The sequence below is a fragment of the Pan troglodytes genome, chromosome 7 (assembly GCF_028858775.2).
Source record: "Pan troglodytes isolate AG18354 chromosome 7, NHGRI_mPanTro3-v2.0_pri, whole genome shotgun sequence".
In the NCBI taxonomy this organism is placed as follows: domain Eukaryota; kingdom Metazoa; phylum Chordata; class Mammalia; order Primates; family Hominidae; genus Pan; species Pan troglodytes.
In genome coordinates, this window is record NC_072405.2 from 42,824,272 (window position 1) to 42,839,149 (window position 14,878).

The window sequence follows — 14,878 nt, forward strand, 5'->3', positions numbered from 1 at the left end:
TAAAATAGGGGGAAAATTACTAAATAGCTTTGGGAAAACAATACAAAAATGTTTGTTTTACTACAGTTCTTTTCTTTATTCTCATCCTCAATGTATTCCCATATTAGAGATAGTCATTTTTTTTTTGCTGCACTCCTTGAAAATATGATTTTATGGAGGGACAACATTTTAATATCTTTTTCATGGCCTGCAACGATCACAGCCATCTTGCAGGATTGTGCCTACGTGGCTGTAGCCTTCCATTTCTGTAAAGCAAAATGTCAGTAAGTGCTTCTACACATTTTGAAGAAACTGCAAGTGACCCAAACTTCAGTATAAAAGCACTATATTTCAGCTCAACAGATCATAACTCCTTATAACGTTATCGTGTATAAAATGTGCAGGATATTAGCAGTTAAGATAATTTTCTGTCTTGCATAAGAAATCACAGACTGAATGGAATTTGCCAAAATGGAATTTGCCACAATTTACATTTGCACTGTCTACTGAATATGCAGATAGATGACCTGCATAGAGGCTGTAAAGGGCTAACACGTATGTTATCAAAATTTCCACTTTTGTTTGTCCACATTTTAGTGGCAATATTTGAATCAGGAACTATAAGTTTACTCAGTTTCATAGAATAATCAAGAGAGCGATGGGGCAGTGTATGTGCACATTCCCTGGCAGGTCCAAATTCATTGATGCCTAATATTTTCAAGAGGAGCATTGGTGATATTTAAAAAAAAAAGAAAGAAAAAAGTATTGATTTAGCAGTACTTTCCTACCTTACACCGAATTTGTGAGATTCCATGTCCATATGGACTGATACATCTCTTTCTTCATTGTGCTCAATCCCAAATTATTTTTGACATATTGTATAGAATGCTCTGTTTTGGTTATTTTATTTCCTAATCATATCACCTGTCATTGAATCAACACAACTATTTAGCCTTCTTTTTGTGGTGATGTCTAGCATTGATATTGTCACCATTCTCATTTTTACTACCCAAATTCTTAGAAAACATGGTCACCATATTTAGAATGTTCAAAATTAAACTGGCATCATCTTGATAAAAAAAAGAACACTTTATTCACAGATTGTTAATGCTCATGATTACAATGTGCTTAAGTTGCACATTTAGGTCACATTTAAGTTACTTGGGGTGATGGAACAATGGCTGAGCTACTGTGCTTAAACCACAAAACACAGTTGCCAACATCAGCAGTCAGTGGACAAATCCGTGACAGCAACTCCAGCAGGTGAGCCATCTATGTCTTAGTCATTTAATACTAAAAACAGTGTTCCTTTCAGACCTACTATGTTTTGGAATATTTAGTGGGGTTTTCTGTTTATCCCTGAAACTTTTGCACTAATGACTGAATTCCAGGACTTTTGCATTCCAGAGAAGAGTTCCCTGGGATGCTGAACCGTCAGTGCTGAAACCAGGGTAGTTCTAGACAAGCCTGGAAGGTTGGCCACAATAAGACCATCCCTCTCAGTGTGTTGTCTCATGTGGCTGTTTGCCAAGACACACTTGGGACACCTGTGGCTCCTATTATCTTCTATTGTCACCTTTGGCTTCATCTTCTAGAGCTCTAATGTTAGTCACCAGGACCCCTGGACTCCAAAGTCTAAAGAGGTTCTCTTTTCAGAGGAACATATTACAACACTTATCTTTTATTATTATTATTATTTCAGTAGATTTTTGGGGAACAGCTGGTGTTTGGTTACATGAATAAGTTCTTTAGTAGTGCTTTCTGATATTTTGGTGCACCCATCATCCATACCCAATGTGTAGTCTTTTATCACTCGCCCCACTCTCATCCTTTTCCCGGAGTCTCCAAAGTGCATTGTATGATTCTTATGCCTTTGTGTCCTCATAGCTTAGCTCCCACTTATGAGTGAGAACATTCAGTGTTTGATTTTCCATTCCTAAGTCACTTCATTTAGAATAATGGTCTCCAATTCCATCCAGGTTGCTGTAAATGCCATTATTTTGTTCCTTTTTATGGCTGAGTAGTACTTCATGGGATACTACTCATATATATATATATATATATATATATATATATATATATATGTATATAACATTTTCTTTACCCACTCATTGACTGATGGACATTTGGGCTAGTTTCATATTTTTGGAATTGCTAATTGTGCTGCTATAAACATGTGTCTGCAAGTATTTTTTTATATATATAATGATTTCCTTCCATCTGGGTAGATACCTAGAAGCGAGATTGCTGGATCAAATGGTAAATATACTTTTAATTTTTAAAGAATCTCCACACTGTTTTCCACAGTGGTTGTGTTAATTTACATTGCCACTAGCAGTGTAAAAGTGTTCCCTTTTCACCACATCCCTGCCAACGTCTATTTATTTTTTTAATTTGATTATGGCTATTCTTGCAGAAGTAAGGTGGTATGCATTGTGGTTTTGATTTGCATTTTCCTGATCATTAGTGATGTTGAGCATTATTTCATATGTTTCTCAGCCATTTGTATATCTTCTTTTGAGAATTGTCTATTCATGACCTTAGCCCAATTTTCAATCGATTGTTTTTTTCTTGCTGATTTGTCTGACTTCCTTGTATATTCTGGATATTAGGCCTTTGTTGGATATACAAATTGTGAAGATTTTCTCCCACTCTGTGGCTTGTTTATTTATCCTGCTGAGTATTTCTTTTGCTTTGCAGAAGCTGCTTAGTTTAATTAAGTCTCATCTATTTATCTTTGTTTTTTGTTGCATTTGCTTTTAGGCTCTTAATCATGAAGTCTTTGCCTAAGTCAATGTCTAGAAGGGTTTTTCTGATGTTATCTTCTAGAATTTCTGTGGTTTCAGTTCTTAGATTTAATTTTTTGATCCATCTTGGGTTGATTTTTGTATAAAGTGAGAGATGAGGATCCAGTTTCATTCTCCTACATTTGGTTTGCCAATTATGCCAGCACCTTTGAGGAATAGGATGTCTTTTCCCCACTTTATGTTTTTGTCTACTTTGTCGTAGATCAGTTGGCCTTAAGTATTTGGGTTTATTTCTGTGTTCTCTATTCTGTTCCGTTAGCCTATATGCCTATTTTTATACCAGTACCGTGCTGTTTATAGTTTGAAATTGGGTAATGTGATGCCTCCACATTTGTTCTTTTTGCTTAGTCTTGCTTTGGCTATGTGGGCTCATTTTTGGTTTCGTATGAATTTTAGAATTGCTTTTTCTAGTTCTGTGAGAAATGATGGTGGTTTTTTTATTGGAATTGCATTGAATTTTAGATTGCTTTTGGCAGTACGATCATTTTTACAGTATGGATTCTACCCATCCATCAGCATGGGATGTGTTTCCATTTGTTTGTATTGTCTATGATTTCTTTTGGCAGCGTTTTGTAGTTTTCTTTGTAGAGGTCTTCACCTTCTTGGTTAGGCATATTCCTAAGAATTTAATTTAATTTAATTTAATTTTTTATAGCTATTGTAAAAGTGGTCGTGTTCTTGATTTGATTAGTTGCTTGGTTGCTGTTGGTGCATAGCAGAGCTACTAATTTTTGTATATTAATTTTGTATCCTGACACTTTGCTGAATTCATTTACCAGTTCTTGGAGATTTTTGGAGGAGTCTATAGGGTTTTCTAGGTATACAATCATATCATTAGCAAACAGTGACAGTTTGACTTCCTCTTTACTGATTTAGATGCCCTTTATTTCTTTCGCTTGTCTGATTGCTCTGGCTAGGATGTCCAGTATTATGTTGAGAAGAAGTGGTGAAAGTGGGCATCCTTGTCTTGTTCCAGTTGTCACTGAGAATGCTTTCAATTATTCCCTATTCAGTATAATGTTGGTTGTAGGTTACCTTAAATTACATCTCTTCTATGCTGATTTTGCTGAGGGTTTTAATCATAAAGGGAAGCTGAATTTTGTCAAATGCTTTTACTGCATCTATTGAGATGATCATGTGATTTTTGTTTTTAATTCTGTTTATGTGGTATATCACATTTATTGGCTTGCATATGCTGAACTAACCCTGCATCCCTGGTATGAAACCCACTTGATTGTGGTGGATTATCTTTCTGATATGCTGTTGGTTTCGGTTAGCTAGTATTATGTTGAGAATTTTTGCATCTGTGTTCATTAGGGATATTGGTCTGTAGCTTTCGTTTTTTGTTATGTCCTTTCCTGGTTTGGTATTAGGGTGATACTGGCTTAATAGAATGATTAGGGAGGATTCCCTCTTTCTCTATCTTTTGTCCATTTTTTTATTTTTGAGACAGAGTCTCACTCTGTCGCCCATTGCCCAGGCTGGAGTGCAGTGGTGCCATCTCGGCTCACTGCAAGCTCCGCCTCCTGGGTTCATGCCATTCTCCTGCCTCAGTCTCCCAAGTAGCTGGGACTACAGGCACCCACCACCACACCTGGCTAATTTTTTAATAGAGACGGGGTTTCGCCGTGTTAGCCAGGATGGTCTTGATCTCCTAACCTCGTGATCCGCCCACCTCAGCCTCCCAAAGTGCTGGGATTACAGGTGTGAGCCACTGCACCCGGCTAAGTCCATTGTTTCTATGTTGACTTTCTGTCTTGATGACCTGTCTAGTGTTGTCAGTGGAGTATTGAATTCCCCCACTATTATGTGTTGCTGTCTATCTTATTTCTTAGGTCTAGTAGTAATTGTTCTATAAATTTGGGAGCTCCAGTATTAGGTGCATATATATATATATGACTGTGATATTTTCCTGTTGGAATAGTACTGTTATCACTATATAATGTCCCTCTTTGTCTTTTTTAACTGCTGTTGCTTTAAAGTTTGTTTTCTACTCCTGCTCACTTTTGATTTCCATTTCAATGGAATATCTTTTTCCAACCTTTTACGTTAAGTTCACATGAGTCCTTATGTGTCAGGTGAATCTCTTGAAGACAGTAGATACTTGGTTGGTGAACTCTTATCCATTCTGCCATTCTGTATCTTTTAAGTGGACCATTTAGGCCATTTGCATTCAATGTTAGTATTGAGATGTGAGGCATTATTCTATTCATCATGCTATTTGTTGCCTGAATACCTATTTTTCCCACTGTGTTATTGTTTTATAGGTCCTGTGAGATTTATGCTTTAAGATGTTTTAATTTTGGTTTATTTTGAAAATTTGTTTCAAGATTTAGAGCTCCTTTTAGCAGTTCTTATAATGCTGGTTTAGTAGTGGCAAATTCTTTCAGCATTTATTTGTCTGATAAAAGACTATATCTTTCTTTCACTTATGAAGCTTGGTTTTGCTGAATACAAAATTCCTGGCTGATAATTGTTTTGTTTATGTAATCTAAAGATAGGACCCCAATCCCTTCTAGCTTGTAGGGTTTCTGCTGAGAAAACTGCTGTTAATCTGATAGGTTTTCCTTTATAGGTTACCCAATGCTTTTGCCTCACAGCTGTTAAGATTCCTTCATCTTGACTTTGGATAATCTGATGACTATGCACCTAGGTGATAATCATTTGTGATGAATCTCCCAAGTGTTCTTTGAGATTCTTATGTTTGGATGTCTAGATCTCTAGCAAGGCCAGGGAAGTTTTCCTCGATTATTCACTTTGAAGGAGGTAGATTGCTGCTGCAGGCTCCCTGGGACAGCCCAGGAGCCATGAGTCAGCTTGCTTTATCAGGGAAGGCTTGTAGCCTGGGGCAAGTTCTCAACCCTGCTCCCTGGTTGCCTGGAAATAAACTCAGTGCTGTTGGAGGGGACATGGTGAGAGTGAGACCAGCCTTTTGGGCATTGGACTGCATGAGGGCTGGAGGAGGCCTGTGGTTGCTGGCTTTCCTCCACTTCCCTGGCAACCTGTGTGATGCACAAAAGGCAACCATAATCCCCTGGGAACATAATACCATTGGACTGGGAGCCATGTCTCCATCCCCACAGCAGCTGCAGCAAGCCCTGCCCAAGGAGAGTCTGAGCTCAGACACACCTATCACACACCCCAGCCTGGTGGTCTTTCTCTATGCAACCTGGTAGCCAAAGACAAAGGACACAATCTCTTGGAAGCTCTATGGCCCTGCCTACTGCCTGAGAAACCTGAATACTTATCCAAAGGTGACCCTAGGGCAAGCTTGTATCCTCCCTATTATACCACAGCTAACGCACTCTTGAAAGTGCCACCTCCTGGTGGGAGGCCAACCAACACAAAACCAGCAGACTTAACAAAAATACAACCAAGGACCCTTACAGAGTCTACTTCACTCCCTTGCTACCTCCACTGGAGTAGGTGCTGGTATCCATGGCTGAAAGACTTAAAAATGGATCACATCACAGGATTCTTTGCAGACACTCCCCAGTACCATGCTGGAGCCCAGTAGCTCCACTGGGTGGCTAGATCTAGAAGAGAAATAACAATCACTGCAGGTAGAAGGATTCAATATGGCTGAATAGGAACAGCTCCAGTCTGCAACTCCCAGCAAGATCGACGCAGAAGGCAGGTGATTTCTGCATTTCCAAATGAAGTACCTGGTTCATCTCACTGGGACTGGTTGGACAGTGGGGGTAGCCCACAGAGGGCAAGCTGAAGCAGGGTGGGTCGTCGCCTTACCTGGGAAGTGTAAGGGGACAGGGAATTTTCTCCCCTATCCAAGGGAAGCTGTGAGGGTCTGAGCCTGAGGAACATCGGCACAGATATTGCACTTGTCCCACGGTCTTTTCAACCCTCAAACCAGGAGATTCCCTCCAGTGCCTACCCTACCCAGGCCCTGGGTTTCAAGCACAAAACTGGGCGGCCAGTTGGGCAGACATCAAACTAGCTGCAGGAGTTTTTTTTGTTTTTTTTTCTTTTTTCCATACCCCAGTGGCTCCTGAAACACCAGTGAGATAGAATTCTGCACTCCCCTGGAAAGGAAGGATGATGCTAGGGAGCAAAGTGGTCTGGCTCAGCAGGTCCCACCCCCATGGAGCCCAGGAAACTAAAATCCACTGGCTTGAAATTCTTGCTGCCAGCACAGCAGCAGTCTTGAGTTCCACCTGGGATGTTCCAGTTTGGTGGGGGGAGGGGTGTCAGCCATTGCTGAGGCTTGAGTAGGAGGTTTTATGTCACAGTGTAAACAAAGCTGCTGGGAAGTTCCAACTGGGCAGAGCCCACTGCAGCTCAGCAAGGCTGCTGTGGTCAGACTGCCAGATTCTCCTCTCTGGCCAGGGCATCTCTGTAAAAAAAGGCAGCAACCCTAGTTAGGGGCTCATAGCAGACTTAAACATCCCTGCCTGACAGCTCTGAAGAGAGCAGCGGACCGCCTAGCACAGGGTTCAAGCTCTGCTAAGGGTCAGACTGCCTCCTCAAGTGGGTCCCTGAGCCCCGTGTATACTGACTGGGAGACACCTCCCAGTAGAGGCTGACAGACACTTCATACAGGAGAGCTCTGGCTGGCATCTGTCAGGTGCCCCTCTGGGTTGAAGCTTCCAGAGGAAAGAACAAGCAGCAATCTTTTCTGCTTTCCAACCTCTGCTGGTGATACCCAGGAAAACAGGGTCAGGAGTGGACCTCCAGCAAACTCCAGCAGACTGGCAGCATACGGGCCTGACTGTTAGAAGGAAAAGAAACAGAAAGGATTAGCATGTCCACTCAAAGACCCCATCAGAAGGTCACCAACATCAAAGACCAAAGGCAGATAAATCTACAAAGATGGGGAAAAACCAGTGCAAAAAGGCTGAAAATTCCAAAAACCAGAATGCCTCTCCTCCTCCAAAGGATCACAACTTATCGCTAACAAGGGAACAAAACTGGACGGAGAATGAGTTTGGCGAACTGACAGAAGTAGGCTTCGGACGGTGGATAATAACAAACAACTCTGAACTAAAGGAGCATGTTCTAACCCAATGCAAGGAAGCTAAGAACCTTGAAAAAAGGTTAGTCGAATTGTTAACTAGAATAACCAATGTAGAGAAGAACATAAATGACCTGATGGAGCTGAAAAACACAGCACGAGAACTTTGTGAAGAATACACAAATATCAATAGCCGAATCGATCAAGCAGAAGAAAGGATATCAATGATTGAGATCAACTTAATGAAACAAAGTGTGAAGTCAAGATTAGAGAAAAGAGAATAAAAAGGAAAGAACAAAGCCTCCAAGAAATATGGGACTATGTGAAAAGACCAAATCTATGTTTGACGGGTGTACCTGAAAGTGATGGGAAGAATGGAACTAAGTTGGAAAACACTCTTCAGGATATTATCCATAAGAACTTCCCCAACCTAGCAAGACAGGCCAACATTCAAAATCAGGAAATACAGAGAACACCACAAAGGTACTAATCGAGAAGAGCAACCCCAAGACACATAATTGTCAGATTCATCAAGATTGAAATGAAGGAAAAAATGTTAAGGGCAGCCAGAGAGAAAGGTCAGGTTACCCACAAAGGGAAGCTCATCAGGCTAACAGTGGATCTCTCTGCAAAAACCCTACAAGCCAGAAGAGAGTGGGGGCCGATATTCAACATTCTTAAAGAAAAGAACTTTCAACCCAGAATTTCATATCCAGCCAAACTAAGATTCATACGTGAAGGAGAAATAATAGCCTTTAAAGACAAGCAAACGCTGAGGGAGTTTGTCACCACCAGACCTGCCTTACAAGAGCTCCTGAAGGAAGCATTAAACATGGAAAGGATCAACCAGTACCAGCCACTGGAAAAACATACCAAATTGTAAAGAACATTGACATTATGAAGAAACTGCATTAACTAATGGGCAAAACCACCAGCTAGCATCATAATGACAGGATATCAAATTCACACATAAAAATATTAACCTTAAATGTAAATGGGCTAAATGCCTCAATTAAAAGACACTGACTGGCAAATTGGATAAAGAGTCAAGACCCATCATTGTGCTGTATTCAGGAGACCCAACAAACATGCAAAGACACACATAGTCTCAAAATAAAGGGATGGAGGAATATTTACTAAGCAAATGAAAAGCAAAAAACAAACAAACAAACAAAAACAACAAAGATCAGAAGAGACAAAGAAGGTCATTACATAATGGTAAAGGGAACAATGCAGCAAGAAGAGATAACTATCCTAAATATATATGCACCCAATACAGAAGCACCCAGATTCATAAAGCAAGTTCTTAGAGACCTACAAAGAGACTTAGACTCCCACACAATAATAATGGGAGACTTTAACACCCCACTGTCAATATTAGACAGATCAATGAGACAGAAAATTAACAAGGACATTCAGGACTTGAACTCAGCTCTGGACAAAGTGGACCTAATCGACATCTACAGAACTCTCCACCCCAAATGAGCAGAAAATACATTCTTCTCAGCACCTCATCACACTCATTCTAAAACTGACCACATAATTGGAAGTAAAACACTCCTCAAATGCAAAATAATGGAAATCATAACAAACAGTCTTTCAGACCATGGTGCAATCAAATTAGAACTCAGGATTAAGAAATTCACTCAAAAATGCTCAACTATATGGAAACTGAACAACCTGCTCCTGAATGACTACTGGGTAAATAACGAAATGAAGGCAGAAATAAATATGTTCTTGGAAACCAGTGAGAACAAAGACACAACATACCAGAATCTCTCAGACACATTTAAAGCAGTGTGTAGAGGGAAATTTATAGCACTAAATGCCCACAAGAAAAAGCAGGAAATATCTAAAATAGACACATTAACATCAAAAGTAAAAGAACTAGAGAAGCAACAGCAAACAAATTCAAAACCTAGCAGAAGACATGAAATAACTAAGATCAGAGCATAACTGAAGGAGACAGAGACATGAAAACCCCTTCAAAACATCAATGAATCCAGGAGCTGTTTTTTTTTTTTTTTTGGAAAAAATCAACAAAATAGATAGCCTGTGAGCCATACTAATAAAGAAGAAAAGAGAGAAGAATCAAATAGAAACAATAAAATATGATATAGGGGATATCACCACTGATCCCACTGAAATACAAACTACCATCAGAGAATACCATAAACACCTCAACACAAATAAACTAGAAAATGTAGAAGAAATGGATAATTTCCTGGACACATGCACCCTCCCAAGTCTAAGCCAGGGAGAAGTCGAATACCTGAATAAACCAATAACAACTTCTGAAATTGAGGCAGTAATTAATAGCCTGCCAACCAAAAAAAGTCCAGGACCAGATGGATTCACAGCTGAATTCTACCAGAGATACAAAGAGGAGCTGGTACCATTCCTCCTGAAACTATTCCAAACAATTGAAAAGAGGGAGTCCTCCCTAACGCATTTTATGAGGCCAGTATCATCCTGACACCAAAGCCTGGCAGACACACAACAATAAAAGAAAATTTCAGGCCAATATCTCTGATGAACATCGATGCGAAAATCCTCAATAAAATACTGGCAAACTGAATCCAGCAGCAAATCAAAACGCTTATCCACCATGATCACCTCGGCTTCATCCCTGTGATGCAAGGCTGGTTCAATATATGCAAATCAATAAACGTAATCCATCACATAAACAGAACCAATGACAAAAACCACATGATTATCTCAATAGATGCAGAAAAGGCCTTTGATGAAATTCAACAACCCTCACGCTAAAAACTCTCAATAAACTAGGTATCGATGGAACATATCTCAAAATAATAAGAGCTATTTATGAGAAACCCACAGCTAATATCATACTGAATGGACAAAAACTGGAAGCATTCCCTTTGAAAACTGGCACAAGACAAGGATGCCCTCTCTCATCACTCCTATTCCACATAGTATTGGAAGTCCTGGCCAGGGCAATCAGGCAAGAGAAAGCAATAAAGTATATTCAAATAGGAAGAGAGGAAGTCAAATTGTCTCTGTTTGCAGATGACATGATTGTATCTTTAGAAAACCCCATTGTCTCAGCCCAAAATCTCCTTAAGCTAATAAGCAACTTCAGCAAAGTCAGGATATAAAATCAATGTGCAAAAATTGCAAGCATTCCTACACACCAATAACAGACAGAGAGCCAAATCATGAGTGAACTCCCATTCACAATTGCTACTAAGAGAATAAAATACCCAGGAATATAACTTACAAGGGTGTGAAGGACCTCTTCAAGGAGAACAGCAAACCACTGCTCAGGGAAATAAGAGAGGACACAAACAAATGGAAAAACATTCCATGCTCATGGGTAGGAAGAATCAATATCATGAAAATCACCATGCTCCCCAAAGTAATTTATAGATTCAATGCTATCCCCATGAAGCTACCTCTGACTTTCTTCACTGGATTGGAAACAACTACTTTAAACTTCATATGGAACCAAAAAAGAGCCCGCATAGAAAGACAATTCTGGGCAAGAAGAACAAAGCTGGAGGCATCACACTACCTACTTCAAACTATACTACAAGGCTACAGTAACCAAAACAGCATGCTACTGGTACCAAAACAGAGATATAGAACAATGGAACAGAACGGAGTTCTCAGAAATAACACCACACATCTACAACCATCCGATCTTTGACAAACCTGAAACACACAAGCAATGGGGAAAAGATTCCCTATTTAATAAATGGTGTTGGGAAAACTGGCTAGCCATATGCAGAAAACTGATACTGGACCCCTTCCTTACACCTTGTATGAAAATCAACTAAAGATGGATGAAAGACTTAAATGTAAGACCTAAGACCATAAAAATCCTAGAAGAAAACCTAGGCAATACCATTCAGGACATAGGCATGGGAAAAGGCTTCATGTCTAAAACACCAAAAGCAATGGCAACAAAAGCCAAAATTGACAAATGGGATCTGATTAAACTAAAGAGCTTTGCACAACAAAAGAAACTATCATCAAAGTGAACGGGCAACTGACAGAATGGGAGAAAATTTTTGCAATCTATCCATTCAACAAAGGGCTAATATCCAGAATCTACAAATAACTTAAACAAATTTACAAGAAAAAACCAAACAACCCCATCAAAAAATGGGTGAAGGATATGAACAGACACTTCTCAAAAGAAGACATTTATGCCGCCAACAGACATATGAAAAAATGTTCGTCATCACTGGCCATTAGAGAAATGCAAATTAAAACCACAATGAGATACCATCTCACACCAGTTAGAATGGCGATCATTAAAAAGTCAGGAAATAACAGATGCTGCAGAGGTTGTGGAAAAATAGGAACACTTTTACACTGTTGGTGGGAGTGTAAATTAGTTCAACCATTGTGGAAGAGTGTGGTGATACCTCAAGGATCTAGGACTGGAAATACCATTCAACCCAGCAATCCCATTACTGGGCATTTACCCAAAGGATTATAAACCATTCTACGATAAAGACACATGCACACGTATATTTATTGTCGCACTATTCACAGAAGCAAAGACTTGGAACCAACCCAGAGGTCTATCAATGATAGACTGGATTAAGAAAATGTGGCACGTATACACCATGGAATACTATGCAGCCATAAAAAGGATGAGTTCATGTCCTTTTTAGGGACATGGATGAAGCTGGAAACCATCATTGTCAGCAAACTATCACAAGGTCAGAAAACCAAACACCGCATGTTCTCACTCATAAGTGGGAGTTGAACAATGAGAACACATGGACACAGGGAGGGGAACATCACACACTGGGACCTGTTGGGGGTGGGGGGCTAGGGGAAGGATAACATTAGGAGAAATACCTAATGTAGGTGACGGGTTGATGGGTGCAGCAAACCACCAAGGCACGTGTACACCTATGTAACAAAACTGCACATTCTGCACATGTAACACGGAACTTAAAGTATAATTAAAAAAAAAAATCACTGCAGTTTGTTACTTCCCCTCCATAATTCCCTGAAGTGAAAACATGGTAGGAAAATGTACTCAACAGAAACCTCCACAAACAAACTCAGAGAATTAACTAATTTTGAATTATTAAGGAGTATACAAATATTATCATATATTTATTTCATGTATTATAATATTTAATTAGAAATTTAAGTTGCAGCTAGAGATTTTTTTAATAAGTATTTTTCTATGTACAGGTCCTGAAATTTTTTGTTAATACTGAGCCTTTCAGATTTGCTGCTTCTTTGGCCTTTCACTACATTAAAGTTTCTTTTGAATTATTTCTAAAAATACTCTTATTTTTTATTGTTGAAACTAGACTGGTACTCTTTGTTCCTTTGGATAAGAGACCATGTTCTAGGAGGTAGAATTCTGGAGGATAAGTACACAGTATTAGCAGTATAAATGACTTGCATTTTAATTTTAATACCTGTGATTGTTAGAGAACCCAGGATGCCTGGATTCCTCTGTTCTTTAAGGGATGCCTGGAGACAGGTTCAGTTGGGTTCTGGAACTGAGGAGCTCTGGTGCTCTTATTCTAAAATGGTCTTCTTTCTTTCTGTTTTCTGACTTTGAGAAGCATTGTTCTGGTAGCACTCCTACCTCTCCTTTCCACTCCTCTTTTATTTTGTTTAGTTCCTCTACTTAATTTCTACAACTGGGAAACTTTATCATTCATCTTCTCCCTAGTGATACAAGACTGGGCATTTCCACAATTTAAATAATTTAAATAATTTTTATTTATTTTAATATTAAAAAACTCCTTTCTGAATAACTTCAATGATTTGTCTTGCTGTAATGTGACCACAATATATAATCTCAAGTCTATTTAAAAGAAGAACTGGCCAGGCATGGTGGCCTACCTCTATAATTCCAGCATTTTAGGAGGCTGAGGTGGGAGGATCGCTTGAGCCCAGAAATTCAAGATTAGCCTCGGCAATGTTGGGAGACTCTCTCTACAAAAAAATAATAATAAATAGCCAAGCGTAGCAGCACATGCCTGTAGTCCCAGCTACATGGTAGGCTGAGGTGGGAGGATCATATGAGCCTGGGAAGTCAGGAACAATGAGTTATGATCGTGCCACTCACTCTCTGTTTTTTTAAAAAAAGACCTGCTGATGATCTATAAAGCATGCATTTTGAGGTTACTTTCTGTTTTTTAGGGACCACTTCGCTCATCAGTGAATTTACTTTACTTCGATATCTCTTTATGACCAAGACATTTGTGAGACAATAAAAAAGATTAAGTGGTGCAGCCTTTAATCCAAAGTGAGAGCCGAAGAAAAGTTAACTAGCAAGAGTTAGGCTCAAACGGGCTTTCTATAACATGTGCCAAATAACTAAACCTTGGACAAATGGACTGTTGTATTGACTAGAAATTGAACGTGCGTTAATGGCTTGACGTTGCCGTAACTCAACTGTAAGACACAATCTTCTTTGATATATTAAGCTTAACTTGACTCAATTTCATTCTAATATGTATTAATGTCAAATGTGTTGTCATGTACTATGCTAGTTTCTTCAAATATTAAATTTGATAAGAAATGATTACTATAAAGAAGGAATTTATAGTTAAGTGAGAGATGCTTACAAAACAAGGTTCTTAGTTCAAATAAAGAAGTGTTTTTAAAGTGTACACGAAAAATGATCATGGTTAATTTGCTGGTAGCAAGAAAACAAAAGACATCATGGAAAGATGATCATAATGGGCCTTGGAGGAGTTTTCCAAATTAAAAAAGAAAGAAAAAAACATATTTCTAGATGGTTAGAATAGCATGAAGAAAGAAGTGGAGAAATAAAACTTCGGTATCAATGAGACATTGGTATCAATGAGATTCGGTACAAATGGGGTAGAGATTAGGGGCTGGGAATAAGACAAAATGAGACATGCAGGAAAATGTGAAATAAGATAAAATTGGGGAAAATGTGGGAAAATACAAATGCTTAGTAACTTAAATTTACCTTTTCAAGAATTGGAGGTCAGTGAAAGGTTGTGGATGTAAAAATGATCAGATCTGTGCCTAAAAATTTAATTCTGGAAATAGTGTCGAAATTTAAATGAGAGTCTCAACTGGTACAATAGAGTGAAAATAGAAGGAACATGTTAATATGAACATTTAACTAAATATGGAATTTGGT